At 33.8% G+C, this 25,360-nt stretch overlaps 1 protein-coding gene across 1 annotated transcript in view; it reads left to right on the top strand.

Annotated features, from left to right (window-relative positions):
- Positions 1–25,360, top strand: part of EPHA6 (EPH receptor A6) — an 829,344-nt gene that overhangs the window by 499,990 nt on the left and 303,994 nt on the right. The window lies entirely within an intron of this gene.

A 25,360-nucleotide genomic window follows, 5' to 3' on the forward strand; every position in this document is an offset into this window, starting at 1 on the left:
TTTTGAACTAGAGGTAAAACTTTTCAGATCTTTTTCAGAGACCAAAATATGTTCTCAAATTTTCTTTTTCTTTATTTAGGGAAATAATAGGTATTTCAACTCCTGCTTCTCTCAACATTTCCTATATTCTAGGCTCATTTTATATTTTAAAGGGCTAAAGTAAAAGTTTTAAGGCAAAGTTCCAAACCTTATATACCTCTCCATTCCTATTTACAAATTAATTCCTGCTTCCAGCTTCCTATGTTCACGGAGCCTATCATAATTCTCCCAGTCACCCATTTTCTACATTTTCATCTCTTTCACCTTTAGCATTCTCACTCTCTTACCTACCAACCAAGAATCAGTTATCAAATTAACCATCCCCTTTTGGTACCTCTTATTACCAGGCTTTCCTAGGCTCCTGTGGCCTCAAGTCTAGATTACTGCAACAGTCTTCTAAATGTTCCCCTTGATGCCATTCTCTCCTCATCTTGACAACCCACTCCCATCATACTTTCCTTCCACACTTCACTACTGGGTTTAAATGTACGATCTGTTCTCTAATGATATTTACAACTTCTTGGTCTCTGGCTTTTGAGACTTTGCATGGTCTTGGTCAACACTTATTAGAGCTAATGCTGGGACAAATATTTATTGTGCAGCTGCTATGTGTTACATGTGTTGTGTGCGAGCAGTAGATCTACAAGAGTGAACAAAGCAAAAAATGATTCTTAATGTACCACCCTCTTTAGTCTTTATTTTTCTTGTTTCTCCACAAAGTAAAGAGTATCTCTCATTCTCCAATGAACAAAGTCTGATAACTCATGAAGTTTGGAAAATACATAGTATGACTTCTACATACACTGGTCATCCTGTTACATAGGTCTTTATTTTTCTCCTTGCATCATAAAAGGGAGGGTATTTGGCGGGGGGACTGTCTTAATTATTAATCTACCCTACCCACTTCTGTTGTTTCTGATTTAAGTTTAGTGTCTTTCACATCACTGAAAACATATCAGGGAATTTTCATCATTATTGGTATTTAAACTATGTAGTTAAATGGAAATTTTACTACGTTCTGTTCCCATCAACTCCTGGGTCAGTGTGAGTGGAGGGAAGGACTGAGGTGGTAAAAGCTGTTGAGTAACATGTATTAGATATACCTTTCCTTCTTTTATTTATTTAAGCCATAAAGCAAATTAATCAGTTTTTTAACTTTAAGAATAGAGAATTAAGGACATAGTTTATGAAAATAAAAGATGATCATATCTTAGGTACTATTTCTCTGCTTAATTTCCTGAGAAAATTTAAGTATCGTGTTAATAAACAAAATTGTCTTTAAATATGTGAACCATTACTACAGATATAAAATTAATGCTTGAATAAGTTAATAAAGGAATACTACTCAGCAGCTAAAAGAAGAAACTAATAATACATGTACCAAGGTAGATGAATCCCAATTTATCATGCTGAAAGAAAGAATCCATGCAAAAAAAGATTACATATTGTATGATTCCCCAGGTGTATACATATGTCAAAACTCACCAAATTGTACAATTTAAATATATACGGTTAATTATATATATGGTATACCTCAATAAAGAGGAAAATGTAAATATTAGAGAGAGATACCAAGATAAATATCCAGATTTTTTCCCAAAAAGGTACTAATTTCAGTAAAACAAAGGTATAGAATTACTTTAAAAAGTAGATTGACCTACCTGTGGAAGTCTTCAAAATGAAATAAGCAGGCTTCTGATTGAAAGATCATCTGGCTAGTAGAACTGGTTGATCATGTGTTCCAGTTTCTCTTTAAAATGTCTATAAAATACATCTGAAAACAAATTAAAAAAGAATATTCACAGATACACAATCAATTAGGACTAACAGTATATTGGCAGAATCTGAAAGGATTCTCTAAGTCCCTAAGGTAGAAAGAACTGGATTGAATAAGCTTATCATTGGTTTATTTTTCTGGAAGTAAAGTTTTCAGCCTTACTCACTATCTTTGATCTACTCTGACAATATCTGTCTTTTAATTGATACAGGTCGACCCTTGTAATTCAAAGGGAATACTGGTGTAGTTGGATTAATATTTACCATATTTGTACTGTTTTCTATTTCTTGTTGTTCTTTGTTCTTATTTTTGTCTTCCACTCTTTTTTTTTGTTTTTTGTTTTTGTTTTTTTTAAATAATTTTTTATTATGTTGTTAGTCACCATACAGTATATCCTTAGTTTTTGATGTAGTGCTCCATGATTCATTATTTGCGTATAATACTCAGTGCACCATGCAATATGTGCCCTCCTTAATACCCATCACCGGCCTATCCCAATCCACCACTCCCCTCCCCTCTGAAGCCCTCAGTTTGTTTCCCAGAGTCCATAGTCTCTCATGGTTCATTCCCCCTTCTGTTTACCCCTCTTCGTTCTTCCCTTCCTTCTCCTAATGATCTGTTGGGGTTTTTTTATTAAGCATTTTATGTGATTGCATTTCTCTACTTTTTTAACATATTGATTATACTTCTTTAAAAGTTTTTTTTTTTTATTTAATGTTTTTAATTTAAAAAAATTGATGCAGGGCTCAATCTCACAACCCTGATATCCTGATCTGAGCTTAAACCAAGATTTGGAGGCTCAACCAACTGAGCCACCTAGGAGCCCCATATTTATCATACTTCTTTCTTTACTTTTTTAGTGGTTGCTCTACAGTTTAAAATATATATTTATAGCTAATCCAAATCTACTTCCAAATAACATTATACTACTTCAAGAGTAGTGTATCTTATAATAACAAAATAATCTTAATTCTTCTCTTCTATCCCTTATGTCATCATTGTCATTCATTTTACTTATATATTACATTACACACACACACACACACACACACACACACACCAGCATACATAATTGAATAAATTGATAGTATTATTTTGAACAAATTATTATCTATTGGACAAACTAAAAGTAAAAAAATAAAAGTTTTTATTTTACTTTTATTTATTCCTTCTTTAAAGTGTTCATTTCTTTATACGGATCTGAGTTTGTGACCTATAAAGAATTTCTCCCTAAAGAACTTCTTTTAACATCTCCTCCAAGACAAGTCTACTGATTTACTGGCAAAAATTCCTTCAATTTTTGTTTGTCTGACAAAGTCATTATTTCTCATTTGCTTTTGAGGGATAATTTTGCAGGATATAGATTTCTAGGTTGGTGTGTTGTTGTTGTTGTTTTCTAAACACTTTAAATATTTCACTCCATCTCTTCCTGCTTGCATGGTTTCTAAGGAAAAATCAGATGTAATTCTTAATCTTTGTTCCTCTATAGGTAAGGTATTTTTGGTTTGTTTTTGTTTTTATTCTGCCTTCTTTCAGGATTTTTTCTTTATCTCTGTTTTTTTATAATTGGAAAATGACATGCTGAGGTGTAAGGCTTTTTGGCATTTATCCCACTTGGTGTTCTCTGACATTCCTGAATCTGTGGTTTGGTGTCTCACCAATATGGAGACATTCTTAGTTCCTTTTTCTCTTCTCCTTCTGGTATTCCCGTTATACTTTTGTAACACTTTTTCTAGTTTTCCCTCAGCCCTTGGATATTCTTTTATTTTTTCCAAGTTTTTGTTCTATTTGCATTTTGGTTTTCAAGGTTTATATTGATACATCCTCTATCTCAGAGATAATTTCTTCAGCCATGTCCAGTGTTCTACTAAGCCCACCAAAGACGTTCTTTATTTCTGTGACAGTGTTTTTTCTCTCTAGCATTTCTTTTTGGTTCATTCTTAAGATTTCCATCTTTCTGCTTACATTGCCCATCTCTTCTTACATGCTGTCTAATTTATCCATTAAAGTTCTTAGCATATTATCATATTTTACTTAAATTCTTGGTCTGATAATTCTAACAGCCCTGCCATGTCTGATTTTGATGCTTGCTCTGTCTCTTCACAGTTTGTCTTTTGACATGCCTTGTAACTTTTTTTCTTAATAGCTGGACATGATGTACTAAGTCAAAGAAACTGTTGTAAATAAGCCTTTAGTAATGTAGTGGTGAGGTGTGAGGGGAGAGGAAGCACTCCATAGTCCTATGATTAAGTCTTTCAGTGAGGCTATACCTCTGGAATGTAAACTTTACAAGTGTTTCTCAGGTTTTTTTATCCCCCCCTTAGATGGAACAGGATGCCTACAGTGAGCTAGAATTGGGCATTTCCCTTCCTCAGGTCAATTAGGTTTCGATATACTCCAGCCAGTTAGGCTGTGGTTAACTAGTTTACATTGAGGGCAGGTTTTATTAGGAAGAAAAGAGTGTTTTGACACATTTCTAAATAGTTCCTTTTCTCCTACTCCTGCCTAAAGCGTGAGGGAATTTTTCTCCAATATTATTTTTAAGAACCTGGCCAAACTCTTGGAGGTAAAACTTACAAAGTATGGGTGTCCTCTTATGACTGAGACCCCATGGAGTTTTAACTTTCAGACTTGTCCACAGTGATCCCCTAGCAGTTTGTCAGTTATAGCTCATGTTTTCCTTCCCCAGCACTAGTTCCCATAGCAGTTTCCATTCATGAGTCTCTGTTCTGGGAAACCATGATTCTCTATATTTGCCTGTCTGTCTCTCCAGCTTTGAGGCACAGGTTTGCCCTATAATCTCGACTCTTAAAAATCTGAGAAGAGTTGTGATTTTTCAGTCTGTTCAGATTTTTACTTGTTATTGGGATGGAGTGATGACTTCCAAGCTCCTTACATGCAGAACCAAGCCCACTATCTTTATTTTGATTTGGAAATGCAAGACCTGAACCAGAACATTGGAGAATTGTTTCTGCACTGCTGGGTGCACTTTTGGGGGGACATCCACTGAGAGATTTGAACTCATCAGAAAGCCAAGAAGTAAGAAGAAAAATGCCATTCAGTATTTTTGGGAAATAGAAAAGTACTTAAAGCAGTGAGACAAATTCATGGGAAGATTGAGAGGAGCTTTACCACATTGATGCCCCTTAGGAAGTATCCAAAAGAACAAAGAAGAAGCTGTAATTGAAGAAAAACCTGAAAGAGTCATCCCTAAATTTAATACCTGATCTGTGCAATGAGAAACAAACTTCTTCATTTATATTGTCTAGACATGATCTGGAAACATGTTTTGGTCATATATTTTTTTTCTTCAACATAAGGATTTAAAAATATATGTATCTTGAGGGTTTTGTGATGGAAAAAAACATTATTGACATAGTCAGACCTACACTTAGAATAAATTCTGTAAGGTGCTACCTACATGTGAACCTCTTTATTTTCTGCAATCACCAACTACTTTGAGAAGTGCACATGCACATGTACTTATGTGCACAAAATTGTGCTTCCAGTTAAGGAGATTCACAGTGTGCCTGAAGTACACCCATGGAACTTCTTTGCCTTCAAAGTATACTAGGTATCAAGGGGAAAATATCATGACAGACTTTCGTGCCCAGACAAGTTGCATTTCTTATGTGAAGGAAATGAAAAGAGTCTGAGATATTCAATGTTTACCCATATACTCTTAAAAGAAAAAAAGTACTTACTGACACATTTCAGCTATGAAGTGGATCAAATATAAAAACTCAAATGGTTTAGTCACAGAATATTTAAAAAGCATAACCTGAGAATCCATTATAAGGCAATAATTCCAGTTGATTTATGTAACAAAATACCCATCTTGGTAATATTGTAATAATGAAAAATTTTAAATTTCCTTTTTAAATGTACTATCTGAAATTTCCCATCATTAAAACAACAATCTGCTTCATAACGTTGTAATTTCAAAGATGGGTTAGTTTTCTTTTAGCATCTTTTTATTTTATTCATGATTATACAGGCAAGTTCCTCTTCATATAGATACTTTATTCTCTTCAGTTTAGTCAATTGTCCTTTCAAGATTGTGGCATTTTCTTCCCGATCTTTATTATTAATTTTAGACTTTTGGCTTTACTATGACTAGGAATTCTATTAATTTTCAACACTTTCCAATCCTCCCATAATATAGATATTATAATTAGCTAATATTTGCCAAATCAAAATAATCAAAAAAAATTTCTAATGGAAAGATACCCAAAAACATTTGAGGTAAATAAATTACATAAGATAATTTTTTTCCTCAAAATATAGCTATTTAACATAAACTTTTCTGAAAAGATTTGTTAGCATAATAAAAATAATAGCCTATTTATTTGCTATTGATGCCTATTATATCCCAAGTACTGAGCTAGTCACTAAGAAGATTATCTTCTTAAAGATACCAATACACCAACTGTATTAGATAGATGCTATTAGTTTTAGTTCATAGATGAGAAAATGAGGTGCAGAGAAAATAAGTGAATTGCCAAGATTAAGCTGCTGAGCCAGAATTCAAAGTTAAGGAAATCAAACTCCAGATTTGACTTTTAAGAATTCTACATTATTCACCCCTATTAGTAGGCCACATTACACTTACACAATAGTCAAATTAAAGAGACATCCTCCATTCACTCAATTCTTATGTCTTCTTCATGAGAACAATCATATGAGTACTTGAAAATAATCTCTCTTTTTCAGAAAGTGAGAATGCTATCAGGTTTATGTATATATTATATGCAAATGCAACATTTTGTTAAAACTTAGAAATGTTAGAAGTATTCTGGAACATCAAATAATCAGGCCTAATTAAATTTAAATTTAAAAACTTTAGTAGGTTATGAGCTACCACCATGTGGAGCCCGAGACTGCTTAACACTAGCTTAAACATTGGAAGCATTTGTAGAGAAACTCTGTCACTCATTGTTTTATTGTTATTTTTCTAGTAGACTCTCCGATTTATATTAAAACAAAATTAATATTATGTATAAATACAACAAAGCAGAATTTGATTTTATATAATATACAAGTCTATAATGTTAACTATTTAGAAATGTTTTAGAAGAACTATTGTATGGAAAATAAGCATGTTTTAAATGGGAGTCTGATAAGCATCTTAGCTAAATATTTAAATTACAGTAACTGATTTTGACATCCTCAGTAAATGCCAAGAAACATAGCTTTTACAGCAAGTTCATGGAAATGTTCATATAAAATATTCATGAATTCTCTACTAAAAGAAAAGCCTCTTACGGTTTTGTTTGACAGAAGATGACCTTTGCTTCAATAAGTTCCAATCTTTGCTGTAACTTAGTGTTTAGATGCCCTGCTTAGATGAATAAAACATAGCATTTTGTTCTTTGTGTTTTCTAGTATATGTGATAATTAATAGAAAGGGAGACTTTGAAGTTTTAAAATGAAGTAAATGGGTTAAAAAAAAGGCATTAAGAAATCTTTGAAGATCAATTTCCCAGCAGGAAATTTGTCAAAGCAATTAGAATCCACCCTGACTTGGGCAAACACAGTAGTGCTCAATTGATGTGCTCTTTCAAATAACTAAAGCATTTTTAACTTTAGTGATCTGGGGTAGTCATATAGTCAACCACCTGATGGTTCATACAGAGATAGATCAACAACTGAGTTATGTACAAAAAAAAAAAAAAAAAAAAAAAACCTTTAGGAGGATGAAATCAGACAAATATACTATAGCTTTTATTATCATGAAATTAAAACAGGGAAACATGAATTGAATCATTTCCAACCAGATTTCCTGTAGATTCAGTCTAGTTTCAATTTTAGTATTTGTGCTTCTAGTTTTAGTTTTTGTATTCCTTGAAGAGATAGACAGTATTGTTTTCTACTGATAATATATACAGAAAGTAGTAGCAGTTAAGGTAAACAAGAAGTCACCTACTCATGTCCTAAAGATTTAAAAGTTTGCTAAAACAACCATCTGTTCCACCACACCCTTTTAGGAAATAGGGTATCACCTAATTCAAAGGGAAGCACCACAATAATTTTTGTGGCCGTAGGACAACATTGATGCATTTTTTTTTAAGATTTATTTATTTGTTTTAGAGAGAGAGAGCAAGCATGTGAGCAGGGGGAGGGGCCAAGTGAGAGGGAGAGAAGCAGACTCCCCTCTGAGTGGGGAGCTGGACAGGGAGCCTGAGATCATGACCTGAGCAAAACTAAAAGTCAGTCGCATAACCAAATGAGCCACCCAGCCACCCCACCAGTGTTGCATTTAATCAGTAATTTATTTAATGGCCAGACCCAGAGGTAGGAGTTTATTCTCTGGTATTGAAAGATTAATTAGAACCTCAATATGTAGATGTAGGGAATAAAGTGTGGATTCATATTTTTATGATGATCTCTCTGTAAAAAGGATGTGAAAAATTGATTTTAAATAGAGACATTGACATGACGTGTCTCTGGACAAGAGGTAATTGCACCTCTGTTGTGGGAATTATATTTATCTACACCAAAAAACTCTAACATGTACTGGACACATCCAGAAACACAGGAAGAAGGGTATTACCCATATTTGGTTAATATGTGCTTGAGGAATTTAAACAAATAAAATGCCAAATTCATATTATTGAAATCGTTCACTGAAAACAGATGTCCTAAAAATAAGATTCTAGCGTACTGTCATGATTTCTAGCCTGGTGTTTTCAATTCATCACGTACCAATGAACGATATGAAATTTATGTATGTTCATTGATATACAATCAATATGATCCTGGAAAATTCCAAAAAGGTATATTAGTTTGAATAAATGTTTGAATTTCCTGGACTTAATATTCTAGATCACCTGTCTCCAAACATATTTCTATACAAAATTAGTCCTTGACATGCTTTCAAAAAAGCTTTTCCTTGGTCAGTTGAATTAAGGAAAGGTGCATACCATATGACCTTCACTACTTACAAAGCAGAATAACACATTAAAAGCTCTGATAATATCTTTAATAAGGAAACTTTTGGCTTTTTTCAAAATCTAATGTTCCAAAAATGTATTTAATTACAAAATCCTTTTGCTCTGCAACATTTATTAAAATCTTAAACATAAAATTTTCAGAAAAAGGATTCCCAAGGTAGCATTTACCAAAGACATTCAAATTTAATAAGTATCCTTTGGAAGATGTTTGCCAAAACTCTTCATACATGAAGAAATAAGTTGTTTCCCTCATGGCTTTTTAGCATGTGGGATATGTAAGGTTTTCCTAGATTTGTGATATTAACTATTACAAAATCTTTTATAGGATTTATTAATGAAATTGTTCTTTTTTTGTCTGCAACAATAATAATAGACATTTTGAGTTCTTGCAGTGTGTCAGGAATTATTTTAAGTGCTTCAAATGAAATAACATATGTAATCCTCACAACAGCCCTCAGTGATGGATATTATTATTTCCAATTTTTAGAAGAAAAAATGAGGAAACAGGTTAAGTAAATTGATCAATCACATGACCAGTGAATAGCAGAGCTGAGTTTCAAAGCCAAGCAGCCTGTCTCAAAAGCCCATGTGTTTAATCACAGAACTGTGCTAGCATTTACAATGAGAGCCTGTCCTAAGACTCCTGATTCTTCCTCTATCCCTATTCATTTGTAGCTGTAGCTTTCTCAGTGAAGAGGATATCTCAGTGAAGAAGAAACCCAGTTTCGCTTCAGAAGCTTAAGACACTTTACAGTCTTTCTGACACATGCCAGCAAAAGGGCAGTAATCAATACAAATTCTTGAGCCAAAGTCAACAGAGTAAGTTTTTCAAAGGTTAGGCTAACATTGTTTCCAAAAGTAGTGTTGTAGCATTCTGATATTTTATGAACATGGTGCCAGTAAAAGTTTTTAATTTTAGATAACATGAAATAAGAGAAACATCACACTCTTTTTTTTTTTGGATATTTACAGTAACTTTATTTAATCTAGCATATTCCAAATTTATTTGAAGATAAAGAAAATACCTTCTTCATGGCACATCTATTAACATCTTGAAGAACAGTGTTACAACCACCCTAAGTTTGGTAAACTAAGTTATGACCAGTAATATGCTAGTGTTTAAAAACTGGCTCTCCAGGGCAAGAAGGAAAGGAAGGAAGGAAGGAAGGAAGGAAGGAAGGAAGGAAGGAAGGAAGGAAAGGAGGGAGGGAAGGGGTAAGAAAGGAAGGGAAGAAAGGAGGGAGGGAGGAAGAAAGAGAAAAGAAGGAAGGAAGGAACTGATTTATAGTGTTGGAATGTTGAATAGTGATAAGATGGGCACAAAAAGTTCTGGCAAGCAGATGAGAGCTGGTCCCAGCATATCATATGTTTCTCAGTCTTCTCAAAATCTAGCATTACTTCTTACATCATCATAAAAAATTGCATCTCTTGATGTGGAGGCAATTACACATAAGAAGCCAAGAGGGATTTTGAAGGATTATAATTAAGGGTCTTATCTGAATGATTTTGTGTGGACTCTTGACACAGGCATGTGAAAAGTTACATTTGGACTAAGTCTCTACAAATATGCTTGTGAACCCATAGGCTTTCTTCCAAAATTCCAACATTAGATACATATCAAAATTGCATATATCCTCATAATTCTAGATATACCTATTTAAATATGCTCCCACCACAAAAAAGGTATGATAAAAGAGCCTATAATAAGAGACATAGTATGTACCTAAGCAGGAAAACCCTAACGGGACTAACCATAAAAAAAAAAAAAAAGGTGAGAAATTTAGACCCAGGTTTATTTCAATAATCCACTGTCTATAGATCTTTGCTTTCTGAACTGTGTGCCCTGTGGAGTTCCTTCTAGTTCCCTCCAAATTTCCCTTTATATAAACTCCCTTTATACATTACCATAAAATGATACATTGGTATGTATAAGCATTTCAGTCAAGCTCTCATCAAACTTTTAAGCCAAAAATACCATCCACAATTATGCTACTATCTTTGAGGTCATGCCCTTGCATTGAAATTGTCAGGGAGGAAAGTCTTTTTCTCTACCCTCTTTTGTTTATTGTTTGGAGGCCTGCACATCAAATTGACAAAAGGCAGATTACCAAGAGAAAAGATAGATTCTAGTCATCCACATACATAGGAGTTCACAGAAAAACATGTCTCAAGGAGAAGGTTAGAATTTGAGACTAACATATCTTGAAGGGAAGGGGAGGGATATAAGGGTACTTATGGGATAAACAAATGATTTTCACAAAAGATAAATGGGCTCTTAGAATACATGAGAGTTAAGATAGTTTTGTGACAATGTCTTTAGGTGATTTCTTATTTTGGTGCTAACTTCTTCTCTCTGGTGATTCTGGTAGTCTTCTAAATGTGACACCTGAAACTATAAAATTCCTAGAAGAAACATAGGCAATAATTTTTTTGACAGCGGCCATAGCAACATTTTCTAGATATGTCTCCTCAGGCAAGGGAAACAAAACCAAAATTAAACTATTGGGACTACATCAAAATAAAAGTTTTTGCACAGCAAAGGAAACCATCAACAAAACAAAAAGGCAACCTATGGAATGGGAGAAGATATTTACAAATGAAATGTCTTATAAGGGACTAATTTTCAAACATATAAAGAATTTCTACAACTCAACACCAAAAAGAAAGAAAGAAAGAAAGAAAGAAAGAAAGAAAGAAAGAAAGAAAGAAAGAAAGAAAGAAAGAAAATCCAAAAAAATAGTCCTGTTAAAAAATGGACAAAAGACCTTAATAGACATTTTTCCAGAGAAGACATACAGATGCCCAACAGACAGATGAAAAGATGCTTAATATAATATCACTAATCATCAGAGAAATGCAAATCAAAACCACAGTGAGATATCATCTCACGCTTATCAGAATGGCTAAAATCAAAAAACATAAGGAATAACAAGTGTTGGCAAGGATGTGGAGAAAAAGGAGCCCTTGTACACGGTTGGTGGACTGCCTGAAACCACAGATATTCTGTTTTTTCCTATACATACATACTTGTGATAAAGTTTAATTTATAAATTAGGCACAGTGAGAGATTAACAGAAATGATAAAATAGAAGAGTTATAGCAATATACTGTAATGAAAGTTATGTGAATGTGTGCACTCTCTCAAAATATCTTATTGTACTATATTTACCCTTCTTGTGATGATGTGAGATGATAAAGTGGCTATGTGACGAGGTGAAGTGAGGAAAATAACATAAGCTTGTGATACAGGATTAGGCTACTTCTGACCTTCTGAAAACACATCAGGGGGATTGTCTGTTTCTGGATCACAGGTAACAGAAACCACAGAAAGTGAAACCATGGATAAAGGAGGACAGTGTGTGAAGTGTTGAGGGTAGTAGAACAACGTAACATGTGGGGAGATAGTGACTGAAGTAAGGAAAGTGATCTGAGCAAATTATTCTCAGGTTTTTCTGAAACATAGCTTCAGGCAAGGAAACATCATTGTGGGTGTCTGGGGAAAAGTGTCCAGCAAGCAGGGGTCATTTCTTAGTGGCTTTACGATATGGGCCAATTTTTGCCTGATAGGCTACTTCTCTTTGAGCAAGGATTTAGTTTCCCTAAGAAGCAGGCAAAATTATGCAACTAAAGGCTGCAAATACAAATCAAAGAGAAATATACACAAATTAAAAAAAAAGAAAAACCCTGCCCATCAATTGGAATTGATTTCTAAGTCAAAGCAGAAAACCATTATAAGAATTACAGTAAGTGACATAATTCTAAAATTATTAAGTGCAATAGTACACAATTCAGGGTGACCCTCAAAATACTTTAAAATATTGTGGCATAGGTATCAACTGGATAGAAGACTGTTGGCTGTAAACCATTGATAAGGCTACCATGGTGTCTGCCTGCTGATTGTCAGCATTTCAATAGCAGGTCTTCCTCTTACCTAATATGATTTAAATATTCAGAAATTACACATTGCTGAATTTCAGTATTTAGTTTTTGAAATTAATATTATACTTTATGTTTCATATATACTGTACCATATTGTAACTTAATGCTAAGAAAACAAATACTAGTTGGTTGCATAAGCTCACCTTGCAAATGTATAGACTAAAAGAAATTGATTTTTATTGACATACTTCTTTCCCTAGAAAGAATTTAGGAAAAAACCAACAAGATTATTTAGCATCTCGTATTACATTTTAAAAGAAGTATAAAAATGTGGCAAAGATTTGCACTGTTCATTATTAATAATAATTTTTAGTTTACAAAATCTTTGTAATATTATTAACTTCTATAATATATATGGAGCAATGCCATTTGGCTTGTTAAGAAAGTAATGACAAAAATTGAGGAGAAAAGGTATAATATGCATTGAATGCCTTTGAAGGTACTGTGAGAAGGAACATGAAGTAGAAATTATGAGCTAGCAGCCAGTACAAGAAAACACAGGCTTTTCCTCCTCATGCAGTCAGTGATTTGTAAACAACAATTACTAACTAGAGAAAATGAGAGGAAAACACAGAGCTCAGCCAGGTGTTACTTTACGTCAGTGATTTACTCTGCTATTTGATCAATGATGAGAACAAAAATCACCCATATCCTCAGGAAGCCATGAATGTTTCAAAGCAGCTGTGAGAGCACCTGGCTACTTGTCCTACACAAAAATTACCTCCATCAAGGAGGAATCAAGATTTATTCCTCTTGGCTTCAACCAGAAACAATGCCAGTGAATCTGCTGTTGCATCGCATTATTTCTTTAATGAGAGAACAAAAGCAGTTTTACCGGTCCATTTCTGGTGACTTGGCAGGAAGACACTTGCGTTGTGACGGGATCATTCAACATTCCTTCAAGTGGCCAGCAGTATGAGTACTTTTTCCCTTTCTATAGCTTCTGGAAATACACACACACACACACACACACACACACACACACACACACGAATATAGCTCTCACTTTCAAAAAGTAAGAGAGAAAAGAAATCCCCAAACACAGCTTTTTAAATATTTTACATCTATATTTTATAGAAAATATAGAATCTTAGGATTATAGCCTACAAAATCTATGGAATCCAGCAGAATTTTACTGATGAAGATGTGTCGAACTGTGGCTAGGGAAAGTGAGAGCACAGTTTATGGGGTGGAGCAGGTCCGAGGATGAGAAGGATGCCTTTGGAATTAGTGAAAAAGCAGTTGATCTTGGGAGCACTCTCAATAACCAAATAACTCAGAATAGTTTGGTTTTGCTTTTATTTCTTAATCTAAATGCTTTTTTTTTCAAATAAGACAGTTAAAACAATGGAAAATATTGAAAATTCAAGAAACTAAGCCAGGATGGATTTTAATATTATACAGTTAACTTACAGTATATCCATTTTGGTCAACACCATATGTTCAAACTCCTATCACTTTGCATCTTTACTTATTTTCTGGTATTATTATATGTTATTATTTTTCTACATTAATGTACTCTCATAAAATGATTGTCATATGCGTGGAGTATATGAGTCAATTAGACAGTGCTCCTATGGTACCATAGAGGATTTCCAGAATGAAAACACTAAGGCAGGACAATTGTCTGATAAGCCTTGAAACAAGATTTAAACAAGTTTTGAATAAAAGAGATATTCACATAAAAGTTACTTGATGTGTTACATGGCACTGTTCTAGGTCCTATGGGAGGGTCAGATCCTGAATGCCACAATCACTGAGGTTCTGTCCATAAGTACAAGACTTAGTCTGGAGTCTGCTCCTTCTATTTTACATAATTATGGGCTGCTTCCTGTTTGATCCTATGTTCTCACTTTTAAAATGAGAATAACTGCACCTACAAAGTTACAGTGTGTATTATGTGATGTGATGTGTGGGAAAGAGTATGGGAAGTTGTAAAGTGAAGTATAATATATTATTATATATTCTATAAAGCAGAATATCAAGAGCTTATGATAAAGGCAGCCAATGAGGAATAGATAATAAATCTTTTAGGAGTTCAGAGATCAAAATCAATTCCATCTGAAGTGATTAAAGAAGTCTTAAGCTAGTCTCATGGTTCTATCTTAAGGGGAAAAAAGGTAATTGCTGCAATTTTATCTTACATCATGAACAATTCCTTAAATGTGAATCTTTCTTCTCAGATTACCAAGGTTATCCATGAGTTGTTTCACAGCCCCCAAATAGGACTGAAATTTTCTTGTCTGTTTATGCACCTTGTGTGTCCAACAGCACAGAAAATGATTCTTTCCCCTTCTTGAGATATCCAATAAGCAAATCTGTAACATTTTTAAAACTAATTTTCATAAAGCTTCTTGGTTTAAAATACTTTGGAAGCCAATGTTCTTTCATCTAGCTTCCTCTGCAATTTTGTATCATCATATAAATTCCAGGATGACAAAAATACAGGGAAAGACTAAAATTTGATGACTCCTCCATAAGCCACATGTATTACTTTATGGTCAGAGCTTATAAATCTATTTGTATTTGGGTTTAACTTTCTGAAATTTATTAACATTTTAATTATATGCTTTTTAAAGATTTTATCTGAGAGAGAGAGAGAGTCTGAGCATGAGTAGGAGGAGGGGCAGAAAGAGAGGGAGAAGCAGACCCCCTGATTGGGGAGCCCCACGTGGGACTCGATCCCAGGACGCTGGGATCATGACCTGAGCCAAAGGCAGACACTTAACTGACTGATCCATGCAGGTACCCCAAATTTTGAATTATATATATTTTTTTAATTTCAGAATAGCACATTAGCTAACACTAAGATTAATTGGGCTTTTTGAAATAAAATCATATTCCTTTTCAAGTAGTTTCAAAAGTTATGGATGATATAATTTGTTATTGTAATTTAGAAATCAGTAACTATTGGTCAATTGTTAGATTTGTTTCTGTTTTTCTCTTATATCTAGTTTTCCTAGGCTAGCATGAGAAGCCACTATTGATAGCTTGATGTGATTCTATTTAAAAATGTATATATGCATATGTATATATATTATGCATATACATGCATATATATTCATTATATTTTTAATAGCCCAAGGTTTGGTTTTATTCAGAGCAAAGGGAAAAAAAAGCTTGAAACTCAGCCATAGGTTTGGAATCTGTACTCAAACTATGCATGCAACGGCAACAGTACTGTGCTAATATAATTGATTTGCTTCTTCATTTATCTACTGTTTGTCTAATGTTAACAGTTTTAAACAGAACAGTTCAGCTAGTATTTAGAACAGTCCTTCCAGCGTTAGTGTCAGGTACAACATTACACTTCTCTTCATACTGATGGTTCTCTTTGCCTACCTGAGCTTCCTCTTCTTCAATAAAGTTATTTTTGATATTGAAGGCCTTGCGGATCTCCTCGTTGGTTTTCCTCTTGATCATATTGGCAACAGTCTTGTATGTCGCATCAAGAAAACCTTTGATGTCTAAGTATTTTGTAGCCAGAATAAGTTCAAAAAGCCCCCATTGGTTAACTTCCAAGAATTCTTAGTCCCAAACAGGGATATCAACTATTTGCTTTTCTTTGTTCTCATCATAGGCTCAGAATGAGGGTCATCTTTCTGGTAGATGCACCAGTGAATGACCTTTTTTTTAAAAAAAATAATATTGCTGAACTAATATTTGGTAGGGAAACTAGGTCATCATTTACCTCATCATCCATTCCCAGATCTTCCAACATAGTCTTGGTAGTTATACAGTTTGGTTATACAGTAGTTATATAATTTAGTTATACAATTTGGAGGTATCTGCTATTTAGAAAAAAAATTTAATTATAGCATGGGTGTTGATGTACAACTTGTTTTTGTCACTTTAAATATTGTTTTCCTGTGCCCTCAGATCTACTTTTTTCTTTTTTTTTTTAATTTTTATTATGTTATGTTAGTCACCATACAGTATATCCTTAGTTTTTGATGTAGTGTTCCATGATTCATTGTTTGTGTATAACACCCAGTGCTCCATGCAATACGTGCCTTCCTTAATACCCATCACCGGGCTAGCCCATCCCCCTACCCCCCTCCCCTCTGAAGCCCTCAGTTTGTTTCCCAGAGTCCATAGTCTCTCGTGGTTCATTCCCCCTTCTGTTTACCCCCCCTTCATTCTTCCCTTCCTTCTCCTACCGATCTCCCTGCTATTCCTTGTGTTCCATAAATGAATGAAACCATATGATAGTTGTCTTTCTCTGCTTGACTTATTTCACTTAGCATAATCTCCTCCAGTCCTGTCCATGTTGCTGCAAATGTTGGGTAACCGTTCTTTCTGATGGCTGAGTAATATTCCATTGTATATATGGACCACATCTTCTTAATCCAGTCATCTGTTGGAGGGCATCTCGGCTCCTTCCATGATTTAGCTATTGTGGACAATGCTTCTATGAACATTGGGGTGCATATGGCCCTTCTCTTCACTACATCTGTATCTTTGGGGTAAATACCCAGTAGTGCAATTGCTGGGTCATAGGGTAGCTCTATTTTTAACTTTTTGAGGGACCTCCACACTGTTTTCCAAAGTGGCTCTACCAACTTGCATTCCCACCAACAGTGTAAGAGGGATCTCCTTTCTCCACATCCTCTCCAACATTTGTTTCTTTAAAAAGGCAGTCTCCTTAACAAACGGTGCTGGGAAAACTGAACAGCCACACGCAGGAGACCGAAACTGGACCACCCTCCTGAACCACACACAAAAGAACTTATCAAACTTGATATTCAAAAACCAAATAATCTGTTTAGAAATGGGCCTAAGACATGAACAGACAGCTCTCCAAAGAAGACATCAAGATGGCCAATAGGCACATGAAAAGATGCTCAACATCACTCATCATCAGGGAAATACAAATCAAAACGACGATGAGATACCACCTCACACCCGCCAGAACGGCCAAAATCAGTGCTCATCACAAATGCCCTCTTTAATGCCTATCACCCATCTGGCCCACCCCCACCCCCCCAACTCCCCTCCCTCCATCAACCCTCAGTTTCATCTCAGTCTTTAAGAGTCTCTTATGGTTTTTTTCCCTCTCTCCCTCTCCGCCGCTAGTATTAATGCGTTTTCTTTCTGAAATTCCACATGCAAAGGAGACCATGTGGTATTTGTTTTTCTCTAACTTGTTTTACTTAGCATGGTACATTCTAGCTCCGCCCATGTCATTGTGAATGGCGGGATTTCGTTCTTTTTGATGGCTGTGTGTTTTCCATTGTGTGCTACTTCGTCTGTATTCGTTCATTACTCAAGGGACTTTGGGGCTCAATCCATAGTGTGGCTATTGTTGATAGTGCTGATATGAACATCGGGGTGCATGTATCCCTTCAAATCAGTTTTTTGTGTCCTTTGAGTGGATCCCTGGTGGTGTGGTTGCTGTGTTGTAGGGTAGTTCTGTTTTTGAGTTTTGAGGAACCTCCATACTGTTGTCCAGACTGGCTGCGACAGTTTCTGTTCCCACTGACAGTGCAGGAGTGTTACCCTTTCTTAGCACCCTTGCCATCGCCTGTTGTTTCCTGTGTCAGATCTACATTTTTAAAACAGCTTCATAAAATCTATTGTGTGGAGTTCTTTCAAGTGTCCAAACGTTTTATTTTTAAATGTAGCAATAAAATTTGTGAAACTTTATCCATTCATTATATTAATTTAAAGACTTATGTTTTGCAAGTTTTATCACTTAGGTTCTTCCTTTCCACAATATTAGTTAAATTGTTTTAGTTGTTTATGAATAAATGACTTTCCTGGTCACTTTTTCTTTTTTTTTTTTTTTTAAATGGTATTTAAGTGGACTTATTTTTTTTTTCTTATACCTGGAACATGATACAAACTTTTTTTAAAAAAAATATTTTATTTATTTATTTATTTGAGAGAGAGAGAGAGTCAGGGGAGGGGAAGAAGAGAGAGAATCTCAAGCAGACTTCGTGCTGATTGTGGAGCCTAACACAGGGCTCAATTTCAGGACTCTTAAGATGGTGACCTGAGCCAAAACCAAGAGCCAGCCACTCAACTGACTGAGCCATCCAGGCGCCCCTGGTACAGACTTTTTGATGAATCATCAGAGGCCCAGAAGTTACAAATTATATTCAAATATAGCTATAATATTCTATTTTAAATCTATTTATATAATTTTCATATATCATGTATATAACTGTACAGTTCAAATAATAGTACTTTTACCTAGAAAAATTATAGAAATCAGGATTCCTGATTTTAATATAATGAAATGTTATGAATAAGGAAATTGTTTAAATTTAAGCTGAAAAGGGACATACTCCTGATTTTTCTATAGGGCCAGGCCAACTTTGAGATTCTGATGAATAGCATATGCTAAATTCCTAGAAAGTACTGGTACAGCATATATCTTTTTAGTGAAAATTGACAGGTAATAATAAGTTCAGCAGGATCTCAGACTGGTCTAAATTAGGGATTTTTTTTTTTCTTTATGGTTCAAAGAAACTGCATTTTATAACATCTGTCATATAAACAATTTTTCAAACATCCCTGGAATGATATAATAGTCAGTAGAGGTACATGATATAAATTACTATAAATAGCAGCCTAAAGACAAGCTTAACATTGAGCACATTAAATCAGCCAGTCATAAGACTAATAAAATAGAAATTAAAAAGGCACAGATAATGCAGAAAAGAACTTTAAAGATAATGCTTCAGGTCTTACTCTATATAATTAAGTGCTGACAGTGCTGTACCACTTTGAATTATTAATAATCAAGTGGTTTTTCACTGTGGCCTCCACAGGTAGTGAGAGATTTCAGTGCAAGTATTTCCACAGTTTTTCACTTGTCTTGTCAAGCTACCTACCAACATCACATTGGCATGGTAGGAAGAAATAGAGTGAGCAAGCTTTGTGTTACATGATGTTAGTATTTCTTTGGGAAAGACTTGTTCAAATTCAAAGCAAAGGGCATTTTAAAATATAGAACAACCTTAACTTTGAGGAAAAACTGGAAAAAAATTAGCCATGTGTCACCAATAACTTAAGGTGGTACAATCAGAAAGAGGAACATCTCTCCCCTTTTTAATAAGAAGGGCAGAGAAGAGAGAAACCTGACAAATTGTAGCTTAAGTAAGGAAAATCTTTAGGACCAGAGTATACAAAATATTTTTTTCAAAATGTTTTTAAAAGAAACAGATTGAATACTTTTTTAAAGTAGTAAATATATCAAATGAATTAGGTAATTAAATAGATGTCTTTTTATCACTGTTCTAGAAACTTTTTTTTTCTTAGAAACTTGTTTTTTAAAACCCACCCACTTTCCCTACAGAACCATAAATGTATCCCAAATTAAGGTCTTTAAAGTGAATCGGTTGAACCGTTGTAAGTTTCCTATTGCTACTGTAACAAGTTGCCACCAATTTCCTGTCTCAGGAACAGATATTTATTATCTTACAGTTCTGGGTGTCCGAAGTCCAAAATGAGTCTTACAGGGATAAAACAAAGGTTATCATGAGGGCTGGGTCCTTCTGGAAGCTCCAGCAGGAGTTCATTCCTTCCCTCTTCTAGTTTCTGTGCATTGCCTGCATTCTTTGGCTCACAGCTTTCTCTTCTGTAGACAAGTCACCTCCTGCCTCCTCCTTATGACACTTGTGATTACATTGGGCCCACCTGGATAATTCAGGATCATCTTTTCATCTCAAAACCCTTAGTTTAATCTAAACTGCAATGTCTCTTTTACCAGAGAGGAACATTCACAGGTTCAGGGGATTCGATGTGAACATACTTGTGAGCCATTATTCATCCTGTGACAGCTGTCGTAGGCTTAGCATACTGCAGTGTTATTCCCAGGTATAGGAAAAAGACAGAAATTAGAAAGAATATAAAGATCAATTCTGCCTTCAGTATGGCATGCATATTTCAAACTCATAACCACATTTCAACCACATGGGGAAAGTGGGTGACAATATATATTACCATTAAACTCTGATTGCAGGGGGAAACATCAAAAGAAAAGCACATGAGGAAGATACTGTTAGGATATATTATGTGTATAAAGCACAATATATTTTATAAACATTTCCAAAACAGTATATAGATCAAAAATAATTTGAAGTACGCTCTCAGGTTTCAAAAATGTCAATTTACACGATAAAATCACATTTACACAACTTCACAAGTAAAACTATGGCATTGATCGTAGCATATCCCTTTCTTGAACATCTACAGAATGAAGCACTCCCCCCTGTTTTTGCTTTGCAACTCTACCCATTGGTTCATTAGCAAAGAAAAAGGGAAAAATCATAGTCTGTTCTGATTTGCACTTTCTGGAGTACAGTAGTTATTATGTTATTGTTCTTTATTTACATTTCGTTTTGTCATTGATTATATTTCCTAACAGGTGCACACGCGCGCACACACACACACACACCCCTCTCTGAAAAGAAGCACAGGGAAGAAAAGAAAGGAAAAGAATTAAAAGAAAGAGACACAGTGAAAAGCACTAAAAAAGGAAGAAAGAAGAGAGGAAGGAAGGAAAGGGGAAGGAAAAAGGATAGGAAGAAGAGAGAAGAGAGAAAAGAAAGGACAGAAGAAAAAGTATGGTAGATGAGCAAAAGTGAAGAGTTAATTCTGTTACTGCTAAAGGTCAGAACCAGGACTGAAGTTGAAGTTACAGGAAGAAAACAATGATTCCGTGTAAGGATTTCTTTTTAACAATTAGAGATTTTCAGAAAGAAATGGGTAGCCTTATGAAGTGGTGTACTCTTTACAGCAACCGTTGAAGCAAGAAGTGAACAAGGATATGCTGAGGGATTTTCTGCATTGCTGAAAAAATGTGTGAAATGACTTACAAGGTCTATCCCAGTACTAAGATTCTATTATTTACATTCACTGTTAAGATTTTCATTGTCACAAACACATGCGTGGGAGTGTGCTCTTGCTCTCCCTCTCTCTCTGTCACCTAACCGCACACACAATATCTTAAAATAATTTACTACAATAATTTACTATTCTTTCGAGTATTTCCATGTAAGCATTAGAAAGTAACATTCATCCTAATGTGGATAAAACCTTCTTTGTTCACTAACTCCACTGTGTACTCTTCTGTTTTCCATGTAATTCTTGGTAAACTATTTGAGATTCAGAAAGTGTAGTAATCAGAAAGGTTTGTATTAAAACCATTTTCACAAATGTGGTAATCTATTCAATAATCATTTATTTTGAAGGTCAAAGCTAAGATTTTGAAGTCTTAAGAAAGCATGTATATCAGAAATACAATTCTACTGAAAACTATCCTGAATACACAATTCTGCACTCAGGAAACATTGCCTGAGACTTCAAGTCTTTCAGTTAGTCTCTGATCTGACAGACTCCAGAAGATATTATTTCCCTATTTATTTCCTCCTCTGACTTTTTAGAATCAGAAGTAAAAATCAATAGTTGCCCTCTGTGTTCTAAAACTAGTTTTTCTCATGTGGAGGAATAAATGTATTTTCTCCTGTAATTTTGTTGGTACTACGGTGTTGTCACAATATGCCAAATTCAGGTGTTACATAATCTCAGGTTATTAATAAAACAAATTTATTAAATATGTTCAAAACAAATTCTTGAGGTTTCATGCACTGAAGCTATATTTTAAAATAAAATTCCAAATTGTGCTAACCTCCTCAAAAAATAAAAAATGCAGCATTTGGGGTCTATATTGACCTATAAATTGTTTCCCATATCCTCTGCTTTAACCCATTAACTGTTTAAAATGTGTGCCTAGTGTATATTGTGCAGCTCTTTTCAAAAATAATATATTAATACACAGTATGGCTCAGAAAATCCAAATTATATAAAACACTTTTCTCTGTAAAATAATTTAACAAAATCAAAAATGTGTGCATGAAGTGCAAGCATTCTAATAAGATAATATTGGAAGCTTCAACATTAGAGGAATGATCTGATAAAGTATAAACATAATTGAATATTTTATCCATTAAGGTAATAATTATGAAGACTATATCAAAATATGGAATATGATTTCAAATATATGGTTAAAAATAGAATTATCTAAAATTATGTATATTTTACAACTATGTAAAATATGGATGTTTACATATGAAAGGGATGTACAAAAGTGATAAGATTTTAGAGTTTATATAGTTCTTGGACCCTGAAGTCCATGTATAAGTGAAGAATCTATAACTAAATTAGTTAGAGAATGGTGTAGTTAGTAGTACTTCCCAGGTAGTTAGGGAATGGATTTTCTTTATTTCTATTTTATGGAAGTATAGAAGAGGATTCATAAAATCTGGGTGATATACTTTTACTCTTAGTTAACCAGTGGAGAATTAGAAATAGAAAAGATAGTACCTATATGTTAATCAGTAGTCATTCTAATACGCTGCCATAATTGAATTTATTATCAGTTTTGCAAGGATTATACCATTTGACCTTGAGTGCTAAATAATTATGTGGCAAAATATAGTATACTGGTAATATTGCTTTGTGATAATTGTACATTAAACTGAAAATTAACCATAAGATTGTATACATGAAAAGGAAATTTTTAAAAATTACAATGTGTAAATTGATATATTTAAGGCAACTTCTAATTTGTATGATTGACCTTAAAGTTATGATTTTTCCATAAAACTCCATTTAATATATTATTATACTATAATTCAAAAACATTAATGCAATTTCCAACAGGGATAAATTTATTAATGGTAGTTTATTAGTAGTGAATATGATTCAGTTTAAATAGTGAATTATCTGAGCATTTTTTCGTATTTACCATGCTATCTATTTCCATTTTAGCTTATAGAACAAACTTTTCTATTTTTTAACAACTTCTGTAATTATCACTCATTTTTAAGAATATATTTTAGTGCAATGATAACGCTTTCATTGAACAGCTAGAAAGGTTTTAAATATAATTTCTAAAGCACTTATTTCCTTAGGGGAACCAAACTTGTCATTCTCAAGAATTTAAGAAATACTTTATCCCTATGATACAAAGGAAACATTTAGAAATAAAATACCAAACTTAATCCCAGAGTCTTCTGAGAAATTTAAAGCACATGTGTTACAATCATAGAGAATCAGTTTTTTCAAATTCTGTTCTCACCTGCAATTGGTTCATTTGAATAGATTTCTGGAAATGAGTTGGAAAGACATTATGAGTTCATAATGATAATTTTAATTTAAGTTTATCATTACAGAGTTTTTTTGTACCTCCATTGATCTGATATCTGTATCCCCATTTCCCATAGAAAAAACAAACTGACCTAGTCCTCAATAACACCAAAATAATTACTCATTTGCTTTAACTCTCAACATATACACACAGATTCAGAATTACTATACTAATATTACCAACAACGTCATTACTAAAAATAATTTAATAATTTTTACAGTGTTTTTTTTTAATCCTTAAAATTATTTCTTTGGGATTTATGGTAAATTACTATGTTTTACAGTACTTTTAAGTAGTTACTCTTGGAAGTGGTGCCTCAATACACAGATTTCTTTCATTTTTCTTTTCTTTTTTTGATATTAGTTTTTTAAGTGCTAATTTGATTTCTAAACATTTAACTATTTACAGAGTTCCCAAAGCAAATCTTCAAGGGAAGGCAGGTTCTGAGACTTCTATCTACAAACCTTATAGTGCCCATCCTATTGCCTCCCACCCCTGAGGGTATCCATTGTTATCGTTTTTTTTTTCTATTCCTGGGTTTTTCCTTACATTGCTTTTTATACATTTTTCCACCTTACTTTTTCCACTTAAAAATAGATCCTGAAAAAAACTCCATTATAGTATTTATAGATAGCCATAATTCTCTGGTGGATGTAGCATAGTTTTTCAACCAGTCCCTTTTTGACAGACAGTTAAATTGTTTCCAATCTTTACAAATAAATCTCAGTGAGTAGTCTTGTAAATATGTCACTTTGCGTTTGTTCAGTGTATCTTTGGGATAGATTCCAAAAAGCCCAAGAGTAAATGAACATATAATTTGCCTTAAATTGTTGAATTTCCCTTCATAAAAGTTGTACCATTTTGCATTCCCACCGACAATGTATTAAAGTGCTTTCCCCCATTGCCTAGTCAGCAGACCCTGCTGTCAGATTTTTGGATTTTTGCCAATCTGATTGGTAAGAAATGGTATCTCAGTATATTTCATTTTTTATGAATTTTTTATGAATGAATTTTAACTTCTATGTAAAAACCTGTTGTTTTTAAAAATTAGAATACTTTAAAATGAGGGGTATTTTGTTAGAGAAAAGAATTTATGATATACACGTTCTAGGGAAATTTTGGAAGTTTAATGCAAGATTAGGTTAAAATTGGGTTGTTAAAACAGCGTTTTATAGGGGGAAAAAAGACGATTCTGAAAATAAACTTCGGAAGTTAAATGTTTCAATTTTATTCAAATGTCACAGAAACAATCCAAAAGAAATAATTCTTATGTTGATATGCAAAAATTTATAGTTAAGAAGTTTGTGTTATAAAGTTTTATAAAGTACTAAGACTTTAAAAGTACTAAGACTTTATAAAGTACTAAGCCTTGAGGAGAAAGAAAAGCCTATAAAAGATCTCATAATTGCAGAGTATTTTTCTATAGCAGACTCAGATTTGATAAAATATAATATCCAAGTGTATTGTACCTCATGTCATAGCCTAAAACCAAAG

Source organism: Ursus maritimus, unplaced genomic scaffold, assembly GCF_017311325.1.
Source record: "Ursus maritimus isolate PB19 unplaced genomic scaffold, ASM1731132v1 scaffold_4, whole genome shotgun sequence".
NCBI classification, from domain to species: Eukaryota; Metazoa; Chordata; class Mammalia; order Carnivora; family Ursidae; genus Ursus; species Ursus maritimus.